This window comes from Vidua chalybeata, unplaced genomic scaffold, assembly GCF_026979565.1.
Source record: "Vidua chalybeata isolate OUT-0048 unplaced genomic scaffold, bVidCha1 merged haplotype scaffold_234_ctg1, whole genome shotgun sequence".
Classification (NCBI taxonomy): domain Eukaryota; kingdom Metazoa; phylum Chordata; class Aves; order Passeriformes; family Viduidae; genus Vidua; species Vidua chalybeata.
Genome location: NW_026530375.1, coordinates 29912 through 51209, shown reverse-complemented (window position 1 = coordinate 51209; position 21298 = coordinate 29912). Strand labels below are relative to the sequence as shown.

Genomic DNA, 21298 nt, shown 5'->3' with positions numbered 1-21298 from the left:
ACAAGCTGAAATCCAAGACGTGTGGGCTTCATCACGGGGTCCCGTAATACTTCCGGAGGGCTCACGAGCGCAGGAAACCCGGTCCGTCCGCCACCTGATGACAGGGGCTTAGCGTACGCCGGATGGATGGCCTAAAGCAGACAAATGAGAACGGATGGTTAAAGGTGCACCGGAAATTGAGACCCGAGCGATCGCAACTGCTTCTGTCCACTGCTCACCTGGCACACTTGGCCTTGACTGCAGCTATCTTCCTGGACTTCCTAATAATAAAGACAAAGAACAGTGCTGTAACATAGTCACCATTTATGCTTCCCCTGCAAACACAAACAGCGACCGACCTTCTCAGGGAAAACCCCTTGACCCGGGACTGGGGGCTCTGCCACAGATTTAATCCGCCTGCATCTGAAAGAAAGGTAGGAGTAATGTCAAATGGCTGCAGATAACTTAACAGCACCAAACATGTCAATCTACAAATACGATCTACAGCCCAACTACACCCTGCATCAGAAATTCCAACTCCTGGGACTTGTCCCGTTACAGGCTATGCAGCAGGGCAGAGCAGTTCCGGGACAAATACGTGCAGACACCCGTGACACAGGACAGGACACGACAAACGAGGGGACGCCACGAGGAGAAAAATCTCTTGGCGAGAAAAATGCCCGCGAGGACAGAGAGATTGCGGAACGAGATGACCTAGGCGAGACGGCCGGCTCGGAGCCGATGAGGCTCAAAGAACCCTGCAGGAAGAAGATGCTAAGAAAACTATGTCTTCTGAGAACCGCACAAGGGGATGCCTGAAAAGCCTACGGTAAGAATGAGCTACTAGCTTGGCGTTCTCACGAGTCCTAAGCCGCTATAATGGATCGTTGGGGTGCGCGGCTGTCGCTACCGCTCGGAACGACACCTTAAAAGACATCCGACCGGATGCTTCTAAAGACAGATACGACTGCGATGCCTGTCCGGACTCCCGAGTCAAAAGGCCTGCGGCGTTGGTGCCGGGCCGAGGAACGCAAAGATCACAGATGCCAAGATGACCCTCAGACAGCTAAGGTAAAAAAAGACAAGTGACGTGACAGACCCAAACAACACAGAATGCACAAGAGACAAGTGACACGACACACACCGGAACTGCTCTGCCCTGCGCGCCTCAGCGCTGAGATCAAAAGAGACGCTGTCCCTTTAGGTGGCCTAAGGAGACGCTTCTTAGACATCCCCATCTCCAAAGCAGACTCCAAAATCCCTTCCGGGCAGTCCCAAGCCAGCACCCCGCTTCCCTCCCCTCAGCGGGTCGTAGCCCTCGACTTATCTCGCACACTTCTGGGCGTGCAAATCCCTGTCGAGTGCAAAAGAAGGCCGCCTCCCCGTCTGGCAAGTTCCAGCTGTCACCAGGCTCTTATCTCTTCGTCTGCCAAGACAAAGAAAAGGAAACATCAGTGCACAATCTTAACAGCACATGGGCCAAAACCTGACAATTCTGCTACTCACCTTCTCCTAAGAGGGCCCTGGCGCTCGGGCCGCACGCTTCGGCCGTGCTCCGAGGCCGACGCTGCCGTCACGAGGTACGCCTAGGTTAAGGTGGAGACAAGGTGACTGGGCACGGCTGAAACTGGAGCAGACCCCCGCTCCTCCTCCCTACCTCCCCGACTCACCGCAGCTCCTCGGCCGTTCCCGCAAGCTACCCGGACGGGACCTTGAAATACAAGATGCGTGGGCTTCATCACGGGGTCCCGTAATACTTCCGGAGGGCTCACGAGCGCAGGAAACCCGGTCCGTCCGCCACCTGATGACAGGGGCTTAGCGTACACCGAGTGGATGGTCTAAAGCACACAAATGAGAACGGATGGTTAGAGGTGCACCAGAAATTGAGACCTGCGCGAGAACAACTGCTTCTGTCCACTGCTCACTGACCTTGCCACGCTTGACCTTGTCTGCTGCTATCTGCCTCGACTTCCTAAAAATAAAGACAAAGACGAGTGCTGTCACATAGTCACCATTTATGCTTCCCCTGCAAACACAAACAGTGACCGACCTTCTCAGGGAAAACCCCTTGACCTGGGATTGGGGGCTCTGCCACAGATTTAATCCATCTGCATCTGAAAGAAAGGTAGGAGTAATGTCAAATGGCTGCAGGATAACTTAACAGCACCAAACATGTCAATCTACAAATACAATCTAGAGCCCAACTACACCCTGCATCAGAAATTTCAACTCCTGGGACTTGTCCCGTTACAGGCTTATGCAGCAGGGCAGAGCAGGTCCGGGACAAATACGTGCAGACACCCGTGACACGGGACAGAACGTGACGAACGAGGGGACGCGACAGGGGGAAGAGAGATCTCGGCGAGAAGAACGCCGGCGAGCGCCGGGAGAATGCGGAACGAGACGACCTAGAGACCTGAGACGGACGGCTCGGAGCCGATGAGGCTCAGGGAACCCTGCAGGAACAAGATGCTAACAGAATGATTTCTTAAGAGAACCGCAGAGATGAATGTCCAACAATCTTACGGTCGAAAGGCTCTAGCTACCTTCGCGTTCTTATCGGTCCTAAGCGGCTATAATGGATCATTGCGGTGTGTGGCTGTCGACACGGCTCAGAGCAAGACCTTAAAAGACATCTGACCGGATGCTTCTAAAGACAGATGCGATTCCAATGTCTGTCAGGGCTCCCGAGACAAAAGTCCTAAGGCGCTGGGGCCAGGCCAAGGAAGGCAAAGATCACAGATGCCAAGAATGAGGCCAGGGTGACCCATATGCTCCTCAAAGGGCTAAGGTAAAAAAGATAAAGGACATGAGGGACCCAAACAACACAGAATGCACGAGAGACAAGTGACACGACACACACAGGAACTGCTCTGCCCAATGCACCTCAGCGCTGCGATCAAAAGAGACGCTTTCCCTTTAGGTGGGTTAAGGGAACATTTCTTGGACATCCCCATCGCTAAAACGGAGACAAAAACCCCTCCCGGGGACTCCCAACCCAGCACCCCGCTTCCATCCCCTCTGTAGCCCACGACTTATCTCGCACGCATCCGGGGATGCGAATCCCTGTCGGGTGCAAAAGAAGGCCGCCTCCCCGTCTGGGAAGTTCCAGCTGTCACCAGGCTGTTGGCTCTTACTCTGCCAAGAGAAAGAAAACCAAACATCAGTGCACAATCTTAACAGCACATGGGCCAAAACCTGACAATTCTGCTACTCACCGTCTCCTAAGAAGCACCAGTGCTCGGGCCGGACTCTTCGGCCACGCTCGGAGGCCGACGCCATTGTCGCGAGGTACGCCTAGGTTAAGTGGAGACAAGGTGACTGGGCATTCCTGAAACATGAGTGGACCCTCGTTCCTCCTCCCTACCTCCCCGACTCACTGCAACTCCTTGGCCGTTCCCGTGGGCTACCCAGAGGGGACCTTGAAATAGAAAATTTGAAGGCTTCATCACAGGGTCCTGTACTACTTCCAGAGGGCTCAAAAGCACAGGAAACCCGGTCCATCGGCCAGTCGGTGACGGCGCTTGGCATACTCCAGGTGGATTCCCTAAAGCACACAAATGAGAACGGATGCTTAGAGTTGCACCAAAAATTGTGACGTGAGCAAGAACAACTGCTTCTGTCCGCTGCTCACCTGCCACGCTTGACCTTGTCTGCTGCTATCTGCCTCGACTTCCTAAAAATAAAGACAAAGACGAGTGCTGTCACATAGTCACCATTTATGCTTCCCCTGCAAACACAAACAGCGACTGACCTGCTCATGAGAACCCCCTTGACCTGGGATTGGGGGACTCTGCCACAGATTTAATCCATCTGCATCTGAAAGACAGTTACAACTAATGTCAAATGGCTACAGGATAACTTTACAGCACCGATCGTGTCATGTCAATCTACAAATACAATCTGGAGCCCAACTACACCCTGCATTACAAATTTCAAGTCCCCCGAACTTGTCCTATTACAGGCTACGCAGCAGGGTAGAGCAGGTCCAGAACAAAGACGTGCAGACACCCGTGACACAGGACAAGACGTGACAAATGAGGGGACACGACACGGAGAGAGAGCTCTCGGAGAGAAGAACGCCTGCGAGGACCGAGAGATTGCGGAACGAGATGACCTAGGTGAGATTGACGGCAAGCCGGCGTGGGTCAGAGAACCCTGGAGGAACAAGATGCTAACGGAATGATTTCTTCAGAGAATCACAAAGATGAATGCCCAAGGATCTTACGTAAAGAATCTCTAGCTAGCTTGGCATTCTCACAAGTCCTAATCTGCTCTAATGGATCGTTGCGGTGCGCAGCTGTCAACACCGTTCAGAACAAGACTTCAAAAGACATTTGAGAGATGCAATTCAGATGCCTGTCTGACCTCCAGAATCAAGAGTCCTATTGCATTGGTGCCTGTCCAAGGAACGCAGAGATCACAGATGCCATGAGGCCAGGTTTCTGATAGGGCCCTCCAAGAGCTAAGGTAAAAGTCATATGACATGATATACCCAAACACACAGAACGCACAAGAGACACGTGACACAACACACACCAGGATTGCTCTGCCCTGAGCACCTCAGCACTGTGATCAAAAGAAACACTTTCCCTTTAGGTGGCCTAAGGGGACGCTTCTTGGACATCCCCGCCACCAAAGCTGACTGAAAAAGCCCTCCCAGCGCCTCGCTTTCATCCCCTCTATTGTTCGTAGCCCTTGACTTATCTCTAGGACGTCCGGGGATGAGACTCCACATTGGGTGCAAAGGAAGGCTGCCTCGCCTCCTGGGAATTTCCTGCAATCTCCGGGCTGTGGTCCCTTGCTCAGCTACAATAGAGAAAACCAACACTGTGTGATCTTAGCTGCACGATAGACAAAACCCACCAATTCCGCTACTCACCGTTCTCCTAAGAACGCCCGGGTGCTCGGGCCGCACGCTTTGGCCGTGCTCAGAGGCTGACGCAGTCATCACAGGGCATGCCTAGGTGAAGAAGAGACAAAGTGATGTGCCATTGCTGAAACCTAAGTGGACCCTGGCTCCTCCTCCCGATCTCCCTAACTCACCGCAAATCCTCAGCCGTTGCCAAAGGCTACCTGGATGTCACCTTGAAACACAAGATTTCAAGGCTTCATCACAGAGTCCTGAAATATTTCCAGACGGCTCACAAGCACAGGAAACCTGGTCCATCAGCCAGATGGTGATGGGGGTTTGGCATACTCCAAGTACACGGCCTAAAACACACAAATGAGAACGGAGGCTTAGAGTTGCACCGGAAATTGACACCTGAGCGAGAACAACTGCTTCTGCAACCTGCTCACCTTGATTGCTGACATCCGGATTTAATGCCTAAATATAAAGACAGAAAACAGTGCTGTAACACACAGTCGCCATTTACACTTCCACTGCAGAGAGAAATGGTGACTGACCCGCCCAGGGAACCCCCTCTCCAGGGATGGGGCGCTCCGCCACGGATTTAATCCGCCCGCATCTGAAAGAAAGTTAAGCTGCAGCATAACTTAACAGCTCCAGACACCTTACGTTAATCTAAGAATACCATCTAGACTCCAACTATACCCTGCATTACAAATTTCAAGTCCCTGGGACTTGTCCTATTACACCAGGCAATGCAGCAGGGCAGAACAGCTTCGGGACAAATAGGTGCTTACACCCGTGACACAGGACAGGACGTGACAAACGAGGGGACGCTAAAGACAAACAACACATTACGTTAATAAGATTGTGACAGAAGGACGATAGAAATCTTACTGGCAAGAAGAATAACGGCAAGGACCGAGAGGATGCCGAAAGAGTTGCCTGATGCTATGGCAACGGTGGATGGCGGAAGCTCTAGGGAGCAAAAGAAAAGACTGACAGAGTGACCTGTTAGTCACAATGATCGAGTTGACCATGAGACAATGCTACATTTAGAATGCTCTCTGTATCCCTACAATCTTAGAAACACCAGGACGTTACAACTCCTGGCTGGAAAGGATGGACGGTGACATTGCTGGGAGCAAGGCCTCAAAAGTCATCTGACTCGATGCTTCTGAACTGGGACTCGGAGACGTGGCCGAGGCCGCCGGGAAAAGAACAAACCGTATCGGCGTCGTGCCGAGAAGCGTGAGCGTTCGAGAACCTAGAGATCGTGGCCGATGCTTGCGGTAAGGCCCTCGAGGGGAAAAGGCAGATACGTGATCCGAGGCACCCCAATGATACGCTACGAAACACGGTACACGACACAACACGACACAGACCGAAACTGTTCTGCACTGCACGCCCTACAGCTGCAGTCAAAAGTAGGGCCTCTCCCTTGAGCTGTCCTAAAAGCCCCTTAGAGGACATCCCTTGACCCTCCGCTCATTTTTAAATCTGTCCCAGGAACTTCCAGTCCGCTACCCGACGATCATCCCATCTCCGGGCCGTGGCCCGTGACTTATCTTTCGGATGACTGGCGACGTGAATCCACGTTGGACCTGAAACCAGTCGGCCTCGGAAGGCCCCGTGATCGCCGGTTATCCTCTTAGTGAGCTACAATAAAGAACACCAAAACCAATGTGTGACTGTAGTGCTATGTGGGCCAAATCCCAGCGAGTCAGCTCCTTGACCTCTCCTAAGTATGCCTAGGTCCTCAAGGCTCCAGCTTCATCCCGAGTCCAAGGCCATAGCTGTTATGACTAGCACCTGGGTTAGAGAGATCCAAAGTTACATGATATTTCTGTGAGTGCTGTAGATGAGCTGGGGTGCCCCAAGACATGTGAATGCCTCTGCCATGCTTGCTAAAAACCTTGGGGGGTCCTCAAATAGACACCATTTCTCACCCTGCTGCCTTCAAACCCCCCCTCCCCCAATAACTCCTAACCAGACATCTACTCACCCTCCCTCTCCTGGTCACAATCCTCAACTTTACTCATCTAAACCCTCAATCTCAAACATCATCTTCAACACAGAGCAGATCCCTCTTGTGATATGATGAAGCTGCTGAAAAAAATCTGAAGCGTCTCACTTGACACAGCCTAAAATTTCAGGAAGTTTCCTGTAAAACTTCCTTGTAAAAAAAAAAAAAAATAAATAGAAAAGAACAAACCCAGAAATTACAAAAGCACCTAATCACCCCTGAACACGCAACCAAAAATCATGAATGTAAATACTCCCTGTGCTCATTTCTGTATTCTTCGCAGTATGTTCAAAGCCCCTATTGCTTCAGAGGCCGAAAAGCACCTGCTGAAAACAAGCTGAGATAAGCTGAAAGAGCCTCTTCACTGAAATGAGAGGAGACCTCCTACCTCAGTGCATCCCAAAGAGGGAATGAAGCCCCTTCGCAGAGGCTGGGGTTAATATACCCCTGATTGGGCCCGCCTCTCGCTCCCATGATGCCCGGGAAAAGGGAGGAGGGGCAAATCCCACCGGGTATAAAAGCCCTCCCAGGAGCTGCAGCCGTTTGGCTCCTCTGACTTGAATTCAAGGTGAGTAAAGGGCTTGATCCTCAGGGAAATGACAATGCTTTTTTTTTTGTTTTTTTTTTCCCCTTCTATAGCTGCTTTGAGCAAAAGGGCAGAAAACCGGTAAGAAATAAAACTTTATGTTTAGGTAGCACAGCTAAGTAAGTTGGGTAACTTGTTATTAGCTCACCTAATTATTCTTTAGTAACTGCTAAGTAGTATTCCACATGTGACTAAGTAGGGTGGAGAACAATACTGATTATATAAATGGCCCAAGTCTCCTTAGGACCTCTAATTAGGGCTATCTCTATTATATATAAAAATAAGAAAAATAATAGACTCCTGGGCAGCATTAGGGTTAAGTACAGGCCTGGCTTGCCCTTGTCTGAGGTATTCAGTCCCAGGGCACAGATACAAGTGCCCTGAAATGTAGTTTGAAACCATTAAATTGCTGAAAAAGATAGAGCTTCCGTCAGGTGAACCCCTCAAAACAAGGAAATTAGGCGGTTACCTCTTTAGTTACCAGTCTACTGAAACTGATACAATGGCAAATAAATGGCTTCTCTCCTTTAATTTAGTCCCATAAAATATTGGGAAAAGAGGGGTGTTCCTCGCTTTAAATCTCTCTGGCGATGAAACAAAGTAGGTACAGCTGGCTTCCCCCTCAATTTGAGCCTTAGGACAACAAAAAGGGGCAGTGACCCTTAATTCAAACCCGCAAGTAAGCTCTGCCAAGGTTTTCCCCTTCTATTTAAAGTGGAAAATAATGAAAAATGGGAATTGCCTGTTAATTAACACCCCTAACAGCATAAAAGAAGCAGGAATCCTTTCAGCTGAGACCGTTAAAACTGCAAGAGAATGGGATTCCCTCACAATGTGAACACAAAAAATAATGGAAAAGGAAGCTTTCTCCATCAATTTAAACCCCTTACCTCCGAATAACCCCTCGGTTTTCTGGAGGTGCTGCAGAAGGACAGAGGACTCTAGGGAGGGATTGACGCGATAAAAGCGGACAGTTGAAAGCTCTCCCCTGGAACCCCGCACGCTGCCCTGCCGGCTCAGGTGCTGCCCCTCGGTAAGAGGGCTTTTCCCTCGGCGTTTTCTCGAATGGACGCGTCCGGCTGCCCCCCGGGCCCTGATGGATGGTTCCTAGAAGGACAGTGGGATAGCCTCGTTAACGCCTCTGGAGTAACAACTCCCTGTGCGGGTGTGCCCGGGTGTGGCGGGTTTGGTGTTGGTTAATTACTAAAACGCTCGCTTCTTGCTGGCAGATAGGAGAAAAGTAAAGTAGATTTAAAACTTAAAAAGGGTATAAAGAAAATTTTAGTAAAAGTAACTAGAAGATAAAAAAAAGATAGTAAGAATTAAAACAAACCATTTAGAACACTTCTCTTCCCCCACAACTTTTTCTTTCCCACTGATAATATAAAGAAACTAAAGGTAAGATTTGTAGACCGTTTATTACTTTTAAAATAGTTTTTTTCCGCTTAGCGAGAGAAAGCTGTGTTGTTAGGGTGATGGAGATTTCTTTACGAGAGGGAAAAAACCGTTTTCTTGTGGTGCTTAATTCCGTTATGAATAACGGTTGTCTGGGGAATTCTGCTATTGTGAATTTTTTTTCATTTTTACGAGCCTTCCCACACCTTGTTGATGGGCTTTGTTGACTTAGGGGGAATTGTTTTAAAGATGAGCTGTTTAAAGGCAAAAGTTTTTATTATTCATCTCTAAAATTACTTTTATCTCTGGTAACAGAAATCTTTTTCTTTTTGGAGAAGCACAGCACTAATTTTCCTTCTTTTTCTGTTTAAACTTCTTATGGGATTACAGTTATTTTAACATTTGTTTCTTTTAGCACGGAGGCTTTTCCTTGATATCAATTTGAACACTTTCATCTCTTTATAGTTTCGTGCGTTATAAGGAAAAAAGAGTCCTTTTTTTAATAACTCGTAAGAGGATTTTAGCTCTAAAAACAAGGCATCTCCTCCTCCCTCCCATTCGGGACTTAACTACTTCTTTACTGACTTCGATGCCTTTATGTTGTTCTTTTACGTGCTTGCATTTTGGTTTTTTCTCTTACTCGAGAGACGACTGAAGTATTGAAAGGGTTACCATTACGCCCGAGGCCCACCTGACCCGCCGGTAACTCGCGGCGAGGATCTGCGACTGGGCTGCGTCGGGACTGGCTTCGCGGCAGGCTCTGGTTTTGGGCGCGAGCCGCAAGGGTCTCTGATCTCAGCCACGCTGAGGGGGACGGGCCCTGACGGTAAGCGCTTCACAGCCGCGGCCAGCGCCGCTCCGGCCAGGGCTCCGCAGCCTCCCCCGCCTTCCCGCCCGGCAGCTGCTGGGGCCCGGCCAGACCGAAGCCGATGGGGGAGCCGGCGGACGGCCCGGGGAGGGGAGAAGGGGCCCGGCCCGCAGCGGGACCGCCCGGACCGGCCTGGCTGACATGGGGGGCCGGGGCCCGCCACCTCCTCACCGACCGCAAGGAAAGAGAGAGTTCCCGGGTTTTTTCGTCTTTAACGTGTCTGGTTCACTGAGGCGTGTCCAGCTTCGCGGTGCTTCAACAAGCTTATAGCATCCCATGAACTCTCCCACCTCAGTCAATTCCCAAGTCCTCACCCCTGGCAACGGCAGTAACTAGTCACCGTAGAGTTAGTCCTCCTGAGGAGAAAAACAGACTCCCCTTTGGGCTTCGGCCGCAACTTCCCGCGTGTAACTTCCCCTGGTTTCTCCTTTCCCTGTCCTCTCGCTGGATTGGTATCCCTGGTGGCCACCCCCCTTTCCTTGGAGACCAAACCCCTCTGCCCAGCCCTTAGCTCTGCCCCCTTCCCCTTAAGCTGTCTCCTCCACGTGGTCGGTCTCTTTTTTTACCTCGCTGGGTTCGCTTCAGCCGTGTGTGATATCCTCCGCCAGAATAAAACCGTGTAAAAAGAGCCTTTCTTGCCTTTATCGCTGAGCCACCTGCAGTGAGCGTTGGCTGAGGGTCTGACCGCGTCGCCTGAAGGTTATCTCAATTTGCTTTTCCACGGGAGAGGCTCGTGGGGGACGGATTTTAGGCAGCGGCGACCGCTACTCCGACACCGGCACCTTTGCCGTCAGTTACGCAAAAAGCTTTGTATCGCTTCCCTGAATTTCCTCCCGTTCTAAACCGTGACACCGGGTAACCCTCTAAAAGCAGCCGGTCACACGGGGAACTGCTACGCCGTGGAGTGGGGGATGACGTGAAGAAAGGTCCCGTGGGCAGTTCCCTCCCCTACAAAACCCTTCGTCTACCCTGTGAACGATGAATTTTACTTTCCGAGGAAATTAAGCGTATATCCTCTCTCTGTGCCCGTGGCCAAAACTGGGATTCTGCCTCCAAAACTGCAGACGGTGAACGATTCCTGAGAGACCGCAGCTGCCGACGCTGAGAAATCTCGATGCCCTCGGAGTGTCGCACGCCTCCTGCGAACGGACGATGCGCAGGGAGGGTGAGTTTGGTTTCACGGGGAAAAGGGGCAGAAGATGTGTCCGGGGGCCTGTGGCCCCGAGTGGCCTTCTGCCTCCTCCAAGTCCGAACACGACGGGATTTTTCCCGGAGCGAAGCTGCCTGCGCCAAGGACTCGGGCAGCCCTTGAAGTCTCAAATACCTCCTCTAAACTGATATCAACACACGGGAGTGGCAAGTTTTGTTTCACAGGGCATTCACACCGTGGCCCCGAGTGGGCTGCTGCCTCCTAAAATTCCAAAAGGCGCGGGATGTCTCCCGGACCCAACTTGGTACTGCCTCCAGCTCAGGCTACCCTGGCAGTGCCAAGTACCTCCGACAAATTGACTTCAGGAACCCAGGGTGGTGAGTTTTGTTTCACAAGGAAACGCACTGGCGTTCGGGGGCCAGTGACCCTGAGTGGCCAGGCGCCTCCTGAAATTGCGAACGGCGCGGGGTGTCTCCCGTACCCGACCTGCCGCCGCCTCCGACTCGGGCTGCCCGGGCAGTGCCGAGCGCCTCCTGCAAACTGGCGTCAGGAACCCGGGGTGGTGAGTTTTCGTTCCCACGGAAAATGGACGGCGTTCGGGTCCGGGGCCCTGCGGCCCTGAGCGGGCTGCTGCCTCCTAAAGCTCTAAACGGCACAGGATGTCTCCAAAAGGCAACCGGCCTCCACCTGCTACTCGGGCTACCCTGGCAGGGCCGAGCGCCTCTTGCAAACTGACGCCAGGAACGCGGGGTGGTGAGTTTTGTTGCACGGAGGAGAGGGCCGGCATTCGTGACTAGGGGCCCGTGGCCTTGAGTGGGTGGACGCCTGTGAAAATTCCGAATGGTGCGGGATGTCTCCCGAACCCAACCTGCTGCCACCTCCGATTTGAACTGCTCTGGCAGTTCAAAGTGCCTCCTACAAACGGACATCAGGAACCCAGGGTGATGACTTTTGTGTCACGGGGAAAAGGGCCGGCATTCGTGTCCAGGGGCCCGTGGCCCGGTACCTCCTGAAATTCTGAACGGCAAGGAATTTTGTCGGTTTCAGTTTGAAACTGGGCAGAAATGGTTCTGAAATACTTCGTGTGAACTGTGTTGTTAAGCTGTACATTAAGGTTGAGCCTGAGTTGAAGGGGTTAAGCAACCCTTTTCGAAAAGTTTTAACTTGAGCCGGTGTTCGTGGGCTAGCAGAGCTGTAATAGAGAGAGCATATTCTAAGTTGATTCCCTAGATTTCAGGTACAGGGGAGTTGTGTGGCTTTTTCCCCCGCATTGTGGTAACTTGATTCTTGAGACCGTATAGTTGTGTCCGTAGAGATTTTAAGATTTTGTTTGCAACAAGTGCAGCATTTTATGTGGAAAAACTAGTGTGGGAATTTATATACGTTTAAAACAAATTAAAAGAATTGCAGGAATTGCCCCCCCCCCCCCCCCCATTTGTGTTTGTAGGCGTATCAGAGCTTTTGCTGTAACAGGCACGGCCTTTTCGTTTGTTTTAATCGTGGCAAAACGGATCAAAGGAGTCCCTTTACCTCACTGCTTTGGACTTGATCTTGGGGAATGTGTGCAAAACAATATTATTGTTATTCCACGAGGCAGCAAATTGAGTGTGCCCTGTATCAATAGAAACAAAACTTTAGTTGAGCAGATTTTGAACCAGAGATTTTAAAGTTACTGTGTTCAAAGTCATACTTAGTACATGAAGATTGGATTATGCAGGAAAAACTAGGAAAGGACTGTAACATTTTGTGAAATAACATTTAGGTACAGTGCATAACAATAAGTAGCTCGGGTGTCCTATAAATAAAATCAGAAATCAGAAGAGACAGAATTTGGTAGAGGTTGCTCATTCAAAAAGCTACCCTTGTGAACCCTGGGTTTGTTTTTGCTGTGTTCGGTGTAAAACGTTGTGGTATACGCAGACGTTTCGGTAGAGAAGGGCGAGACTGGCGCTTTATCATCTTAAAGAAACAAAGGCTACTCGGAGAGCTATAAGGATTTTAGTAGCCGCTGGTCGTGAGGAGCAAGGAAATAACAGCAAGTTCTTGGAGAAAAATGGCAATGAAGAAAATAGAATTTATAGTAGACGTGGGGGAAACCTACTCGGCATTAAGTAAAGCCTTAATGTCTATAACAGATAGTTATGTTATGGTAAGGGGAGCAACTGGCCAATCTGAAAAAGCGTATTTTTGTAAATTTGGAAAACAAGTGGGCATTTATAGGTTTGTGTAGCAGGTAAAAGCAAAAGATGGGGAGATTATTTTGGAGGTAAAGTAAAATGATGGATGAGGTATCTTCTGAGGTGTGGGCTTCTAACATACCAGGAAGAGCAAAGAATGCACCCACGGTGCAAGTTAATCTTAAAGAAAGGAAACAACCACTTAGAGTTAAACAATATCCCTTAAAAAGGAAAGAAAGAAGGGATTAGTCCGTAATTGACAATTTTTTACACGTAGGGCTATTAAAAGAGTGTCGGTCTGAGTGCAATACTCCTATTTTACATGTTAAAAAGCCTGATGGATCTTACCGAATAGTACAAGATTTAAGAGCTGTTAATAAGATAACCGAGGACTTATACCCGGTGGTTGCCAACCCCTGTGCTTTGTTGGCCTGTTTAACAGCCGAATTAACCTAATTTACCATTTCTGATTGGAAGGGTGCCTTCTTTTGCCTCCCTCCTCGTGAAGCCAGCCAGAAAATTTTTGCCTTCGAATGGGAAAATCCCAAAAGTGGGCGTAAGACTCGGCTCACGTGGACGGTATTAATAACGGCCCCGGGATATTCGGAGAGCAACCTACAAGAGATCTAGAGTCCTGGGCAGCTTCATCAGAGGAAGGACAGCTGCTGCAGCGAGTAGATGGCCTCCGGATAACTACCGGAACCCAAGAGGCGTACGTGGAGTGGACGGTAAGCCTCCTGAACTTTTTGGGTTTACAAAAATATAGAGTACTTCACAAAAAGGCTCAGGTAGTAAAACAAACAGTCGTCTCCTTGAGTGATGACGGCAGTGCTGGACAAAGACTCTAATGCAAAATGACAAGGAAGCGATATGCCAAACCCCAAAACCCCAGACGATAAAGGACTGTAAGTGTGTGATAAGTTAGAGAAGACTCTTTGTTCATCAAGACAGAAAGGAGAAGCCTTGCGTAGATAACAGAAAATCAAAGGAGAAGCCTTGTGTAAGATAACAGAGAGCCAAAGGAGAAGCCTTGTGTAGATAACAGAAAACTGCCAGACAGAAACTAGCTAATATGTTGATTACTTAAGCTAGTTGTGTAATTAGAACTTAGGTGCATATAACATATAACCTTATATGGAAAAGACCATTACAGGGCCGTGGACTTTCACCGAGGAAGAAGAGAAGAGCCTTCGTCAAACGACCACCGGAGAGTAGAGGACAACCCCCTAGCAACAGAGGGCGCAAGCGCAGAGTACACCCAGAGATACCGCGGCCCCGGGAAAAAAAAAAGTATAAAAAGACTGGGGGAAGGGGGAAAACGGTGTGTGAGCCGTAGGCGGAGCGGGGACTCCCCGGCTGCACCCGGTGCCGTTTGCTTGCCATCGCTCGCTGTAATCAATAAATTTCTGACTGACTCTTGAAAGGCTGAACAAATTATTCGCCTCTATTTATAACAATCTGGTGCCGTGACTCGGATAAGGGCTATCCGTTGGAACCTCCTCACGGGGAGGCCCCCTCGCTGCCTTGGCAGCGAGCCCCGTTCAGGAGACCTCCTCCTGGGACCCTTACCGACGAACCCAAATTCGGTGGCAAGCAAAGAATAGCCGGCAACCCCTTAATCTTTGTGCACAAAGTCCCGGGCGAAGACACAGGACTGTGTAAGTACCTTTCAGCGGTCCTTCGGGGCTACTGAGGTTGCCCCGTTCGGAGGCAGCGGGGCCCCCTCGGTCGGGGATGGGATCCCGGAGTGTGATGAGTGAGACGTCTCTGTGAGACGACGTGAGCGTGGACCTCGTAGTAGTGCGTTTCCCACACCCGGCGACGGGCTGGGCCACGAATTGAGGGAAGCGTAGAGGTGTGTGTGAGAAGGCGCTCCGGAAGATGGGACAGAGGAAAAGCAAGCCCTCTGGTCCCATGGGTAGGGGAAACCCTGTAAAGCTTCCCCAAATTCCTCCAGATAGTCCATAAGGACTAATGATTAAAAACTAGGATGCCTTCCCCTCCAGGAAAGGACGAGGTAGGATACAGACCTACCCGATTCCACCCCTCCACCCTACATACCTCCTCCCCCTCCACTCCTACCTCTGCATTCACCACAACGTCCCTCTGCCCCGGTTCGGAGGGGGATGAGGTGAGAATGAGGTGAATGTTGAGCTCCAGGGCAATAACCAGCGGGTAACTAGAATCCAGACTAGGAAAAGGCAAGAGGACCTCCCCAGCTGATAGCGCGGCTCGGGGAGGGAGAAATCGCGATTTCAGTGTGTTGTGTGTTGTGTCCCGATTGCAGTGTGGTGTGCCCCAGTTTCGGTGTGGTGTGTCTGTTACATCCGGACGTGCGTGCTTGTGTGTGTGTGTGTGTGTCTATGTGTCTGTGTGTGTGCGTGAAGCGCGGTGCGGCGTTACTAAGATACAGAGACGCGGCGCGGCGGTGCCGAAGAGCGCATGCGCGGGGCAGTTCAGCTACACTCCCTGATGGAGCGGGTGGTGCGCATGCGCGGCACGGGCTGTCTCTGGTGAGCGGGCGGAGCGCGGCGCGGGGCTTAAGTCGGGGCTTGCAAAGGTGCTTTAGGCGCGGCCCAGCTGATAGCGCAGCGGGTGCGCGGGCACAAGCCGCGGTTTGAGGAGCTGCTTTGAACGCCGCTAGCTGATAATGCAGCTAGTGGGAGCGTGGTACAAGCTAGGAGTTACAAGCACCGCTTACAAGCATCGCTAGTTGGTAAAGAGCTTGCAAAAGTAGCCAGCGAGCCCGGCTGGGCTAAGAGTTAAGTGTTTGTTATACAATAGCACTGCCCTGTAGTGTTAAAAGCTGTCATTGGGAGATCCTTTGCATTACAGGGCGAATAAAGGGGGGATGAATGTGTGTGAATGAGAGGCGGGCTGGTTACCCCAGACCTGCTAAGCGAGAGCGGTAGTCTCCCATGCTGCGTTTCCGTCTTTTTCGCGAGAAAAGCGGCCAGTAAAGAGATGAAGTGAGTGATAAAAAGAGTGAGAGAACCCCCCCTGGGACTGGGTCTCAGAGAAAGAGTGGGGACCCCTTGGTGAGGGGGGGGAATAAAAGGTAATTAATTAGAAAAAAAAAATTTAATTAAAAGGTAAAAAGAGGGTTTTCTTGGCATAATCTATTGGGGAAAAATAAAAGGTAAAATGTGTAGGAGGGGCCCCTAAAAATTCTGCTGGATTGAGGGATAAGAATGCCCAAGAACATCCACGGTTGATTAAACCTGCTGGATTGAGGGATTAATATTCCAAGAGCATCCAGGCTTGATTAAACCTGCTGGATTGAGGGACTAATGTTCCCAGAGCATCCAGGGTTGCTTCAAACCTGCTGGATTGAGGGATTAATGTTCCAAGAGCATCCAGGGTTGCTTCAAACCTGCTGGGTTGAGGGATTAATACTCCAAGAGCATCCAGGGTTGCTTCAAACCTGCTGGGTTGAGGGATTAATATTCCAAGAGCATCCAGGGTTGCTTCAAACCTGCTGGGTTGAGGGATTAACATTCTGAGAGCACCCAGAATTAAGTTTGCTGGGTTGAGATATTAATATTTGAGAGCACCCAGAATTGAATAAAAATTTTGCCAGTTTGAAGATAAATCGGAGAGGATCTGGAGTTAGGAACAACACAGCTGGATTGAGGGGTATCCGAGAACACTGAGACTGGCCAGGGAAACCTAAAAGTGTAAAAAGTGTGTTGAAAAATAAAAGGTACCTTGTTGTTGTGATTGTTTTGTTGTGCGTGAGAGTAAGTGAAAAATAAAGTTAAGGTAATGTGGACGAATAGAAGTATACGTATGCATCCTGCCCTGTTAGGAAGCCTCACTGTGCTCCCCTAGTGTGACCCACAGACGCAGGTTACGATCCGATAGACAAAAGGACTACAGCTGACCGTCGGAGAGTAACGAGCCGACCCGGAAACCTGAAGGTCACCTCGAAGAAAAACTGTCGGACTCAGTCTGGGTAATCCAGATAGACCAAGAAGGGGAACGGAAAAGATACACTTACCCCTTGGCTGATGATTATGGAGTAGTGTGTAAAGAAATACGTTGTGATTGTTATCCTTTCGTGTGCTTTGTTTGCCGAGAACGGCGGTGAGTCCGTTGCCGCAAAGGAAAGCCGCCTACTGGGATTTGCTCCAGCTGCTACAAGCTAGAGCAAGGATTAACAAGAATCATATTAGAGTTAGGGGAATTGGAGAATAAGTGGGTAAGGTTCAAATCAGAAGAGTGGTGGGAGGTTTACAGAAAAGGGGTTAACCCTGAGAATTTTTTTCCACCTGAATGAACCTGCCCCCCCCTTGTTGCCCATATTGTAAACCGGTGTTGTCGGAAAGAGCTGAAAGAAATCCCGTGTGACTCATCCCCGGTCAAGGATAAGAACTGGGAGCGGTATAAGGCTAGAAGGGGAAAAGGTAACGGATGCGCTGGAGAGTACCGCTGCTGCCGAGAAGATGGTAATCCCCGCGGCTCGAAGCGCCTGAGTCGGCGGGCGAGGCAGAGGGGAAAGAACCAGGCTCTTCCCGATCCCAAGTGGAATAATGCAGAGATACTCCAAATATTACCGACTGGGTATTGATAATCTCCCCAAAAGGTACCGACTCAACCACCCTGGGTAAACAAAAAGGGCAACAAGCTAAAAGGGAAATGGTAGGAAATTATGAGGTAAGTACAAAACCTGGACTCTGTCCTCCTTGGCAAGTTATCGTTATTGTAATTCTGATTATGTTATTACCAGGAAGATATTCTCAATTTTCACATCGACCCTTTAAATAGATATTACCGCGAGTAGATAGGAAGGAAATTCAAAGTCAGCTATTGTCCAGATCTCCTAGTTTTACATCGTCATTATGCACATTGGCCCCCATCGATGTGTCCAGCATCAAATCCAGGAAAGGGATATTGCAATTACCCCGGGGAATACTTCTGTGGGTATTGGGGCTGTGAAACAATAGCATCGGATGGGTCAGTAGAAGGAGATCAATGGCTTACTAGTTCTTAAAGACCCCAGGGCTGTAAAGCTCCGCAGAAGGACTGGTCGAGCGGCATGGTCAATCCGGGGAATTGTCAATTTGTGTATATGAATGTAACTAAACCGTCAGATCCGAGATAGACAGTAAGACGAACGTGGGGTTTTCAGTACATAGAACCCAGTAAGAAAGAGCCTATCCCACCAGATACCCGGCCAGTAGGCCCTAACCTGGTAATAGCCAAAGATAGAGAGCCAGGTTATGTTGAAATAATCAGTAATCAAAGTAACTCAGGAATAGAAAATTCAACGAGTGATAACCAGACAATAATACCCACTAGCGAAGATTCTCGATTTAACACCCTTTAGAAGCTAGTAGAGAGAGCGTGCCTAACCCCCAGATTACAAAACATGGTTAGCTTTGTTTTGATGTTAAACCCCTATTTTATAACACTGTTAAAATAACTAAAAAAGTTTGATGAACAAAATAAAGAAAAAGAAAAGGGGGGATTGTAATAAGGTAGAAAAGACTCTTTGTTCATCAAGACAGAAAGGAGAAGCCTTGTGTAAGATAACAGAGAGCCAAAGGAGAAGCCTTGTGTAGATAACAGAAAACTGCCAGACAGAAACTAGCTAATATGTTGATTACTTAAGCTAGTTGTGTAATTAGAACTTAGGTGCATATAACATATAACCTTATATGGAAAAGACCATTACAGGGCCGTGGACTTTCACCGAGGAAGAAGAGAAGAGCCTTCGTCAAACGACCACCGGAGAGTAGAAGACGACCCCCTGGCAACAGAAGGCGCAAGCGCAGAGTACACCCAGAGATACCGCGGCCCTGGGAAAAAAAAAAGTATAAAAAGACTGTGGGAAGGGGGAAAACGGTGTGTGAGCCGTAGGCGGAGCGGGGACTCCCCGGCTGCACCCGGCGCCGTTTGCTAGCCGTCACTCGCTGTAATCAATAAATTTCTGATTGACTCTAGAAAGGCTGAACAAATTATTCGCCTCTATTTATAACAAGTGTATAATTATAAACTGTTAGTTAAACCCCTGTATGCTGTGATCAGGGAAGGAAACGGAGATCTCCGATGGACGACAGAATCGGTACGACCCTTCGGCCAGCTAAGGAAGGCCCTCGTGTCACCTCGAGCACTAAGACTTCCAGATGTGAGTAAACCGTTCCCGTTTTCTCGTGAAAAGCAGGGAATTGCTTTGGGAATGTTAGCGCGAGATCTGGGCCCGTGACGCGGGGCGGTCGCCTGCCTCTCTAAGCGGCTGGATGCGGCGGCTAAGGGATGTCCGGGACGCTTCGGAGCTTTGCGGCGGTGGCGGCGAACGTCCTAGAAGCGCGCGGCTTCGCCCCGGGCCAGAAGATGACTCTGCTGGTGTCCCGCGCGATGTCTGCAATGTTGGAAGTAAAGGCTGGAAGTAAAAGGGACGTTGGCTCTCTCCACAGAAATTCTTGAAATACCAAGTCATAATGGTGGACCGAGATGATGTAGAAATTGTGGTGACTAACATTGTGAACCCAGCTTCTTTCCTCAGTGGTAGTATGGGAGAACCGGTGATCCAGGATGGCCTGGAGACTATCAAAGCTACCTACTCCAGTTGCCCGGATCTGAAGGACAACCCTCTCGAGGACACTGAGACCTGGTTTACTGATGGAAGTAGCTATGTCATCAGCAGAAAAAGATATGCTGGGTATGCGGTTAGCACGAGCCGAGAGGTAATAGAGTCTAGATCGTTACTGACCGACACCTTGGCACAGAAGGCTGAAATAATTGCCTTAACCGGGGCTTTAGAGCTGGCAGAAGGAAAGAAAATCAATATTTATGGACTCGAGGTATACGTTTGGGGTAGTCCGTGCGAGTGGAGCCATCTGGAAGGAAAGAGAACTGTTGAACTCGCAAACAAAAAGCATTAAACGTGCACAAGAGATAATAAAGCCGTTGGAGGCAGTCCAGCTGTCGCGCACATCGAGGCACACAAAAAAGTGAGCTCTGAATTAGAACACGGGAATGAGCTGGCAGACAGAGAGACAAAAGAAGCAGTTAAAGGTGAGGTAATTGTTGAGACAGTTGAGGCAGCCTTAATCCCAGATGGACAAATTTCTATTGAAAGTAAGCCAAGATACGGTAAAAAAGAAAAAAGGCTTGCTGAAAAAGTAGAAGTTATAATCGAGAGCGGTAGGCTGTTACAGATGCGGAGAAAGGAAAGCTGGTGATCTCCTCTTCCGTGCTATAGTCATAAGTGAAAGATGAACGTGAGAGAACGCATTAGGGAATAGATGCCTTGTATAATTACTTGAAAAAGAGAATCCTAGCCAGAAACTTGCAAAATACAGTGTTTCGGGTGACTCGCCAATGTAGCCTTTGCCTCCAAACTACTCCCAAAAATATTCCTAAAACAAAACTTGAACCTGCACAACAATTTTTCAGAAGTGCCCAGGAGAGGGGGGTATTGATACCTATTGATGTGAACAGATACCTTTTCAGGGTGGCCAGAAGCTTTCCCTACTAGAACTACCAAAGCACAAGAGGTGACCAAAGAATTGTTATGAACCAGTACATAGTGTACAGCCTGGGGATTATGTATATCTTAAGTCTGTTGCAGAGAAGACTCTGGAACTGCAGTAAGAGGGACCATTCCAAATGCTCCTCACCACCTTTACTGCAATCAAGATTAAGGAACAAAACGCCTGGATCCGTATTTCCCAAGTGAAGAAACTCCTGAGGGACTTGAGAAAGTTATACCAGTTATTTTATAAACTAAAATTAAAACTTTCTCGAGGAAATAAATAGAGTGTGAGTAAAATGATAAGCATAGTGATATAATCCTCCCAAAGAATAGAAAAGCTTGTAGTTGTAATAGATAATCAGGTAGGTGTAGCTTAGAGAGTTGTTGCATTTATAATTATTGCTATAACCGCAGCTAATACGGTACCGCTTATATATAATGTGAGTGGTATATAAGTGCCAAGGGAAAGCCTATGATTTTGACTCCTGTAAGTCTCTGGATCAAACGCTACAAATTACAAATGCAACTGTATAAGGAGGAAAAAATGTTTAAAGATATAAATGTGTGTACATCCAGGATGGATTTCATGAATCTCATCAAGAATCCTAAATACTGTTACAAATGCTTAACAAACTGCTCTGAATTTAGGCTCTGGATACAGAGCAAAGTATTTATCGCTTTGAAATGCATCCCATTAACCAGACAACCTTGCTCGTCTATACAGGACAAGGCTCTGTCTGCCTCGAATAGCACGCCCCGCTATAATAGTGGATGAGATCACTGTG

General features: G+C 49.2%; 2 long non-coding RNA genes across 2 annotated transcripts; one reads left to right on the top strand and one right to left on the bottom strand.

The window, feature by feature from the left end:
* Positions 1-5858: 5858 nt before the first annotated feature.
* Positions 5859-6515, top strand: LOC128783365 (uncharacterized). The gene is made up of 2 exons (XR_008429120.1): positions 5859-6123; positions 6341-6515. It is a non-coding gene; the product is annotated as an uncharacterized LOC128783365 (long non-coding RNA).
* A 5829-nt stretch (positions 6516-12344) lies between these two features.
* LOC128783368 (uncharacterized) lies at positions 12345-15385 on the bottom strand. The gene is made up of 3 exons (XR_008429123.1): positions 15116-15385; positions 14700-14859; positions 12345-12468 (listed from the first exon to the last, which is right to left on the bottom strand). It is a non-coding gene; the product is annotated as an uncharacterized LOC128783368 (long non-coding RNA).
* Positions 15386-21298: the final 5913 nt, after the last annotated feature.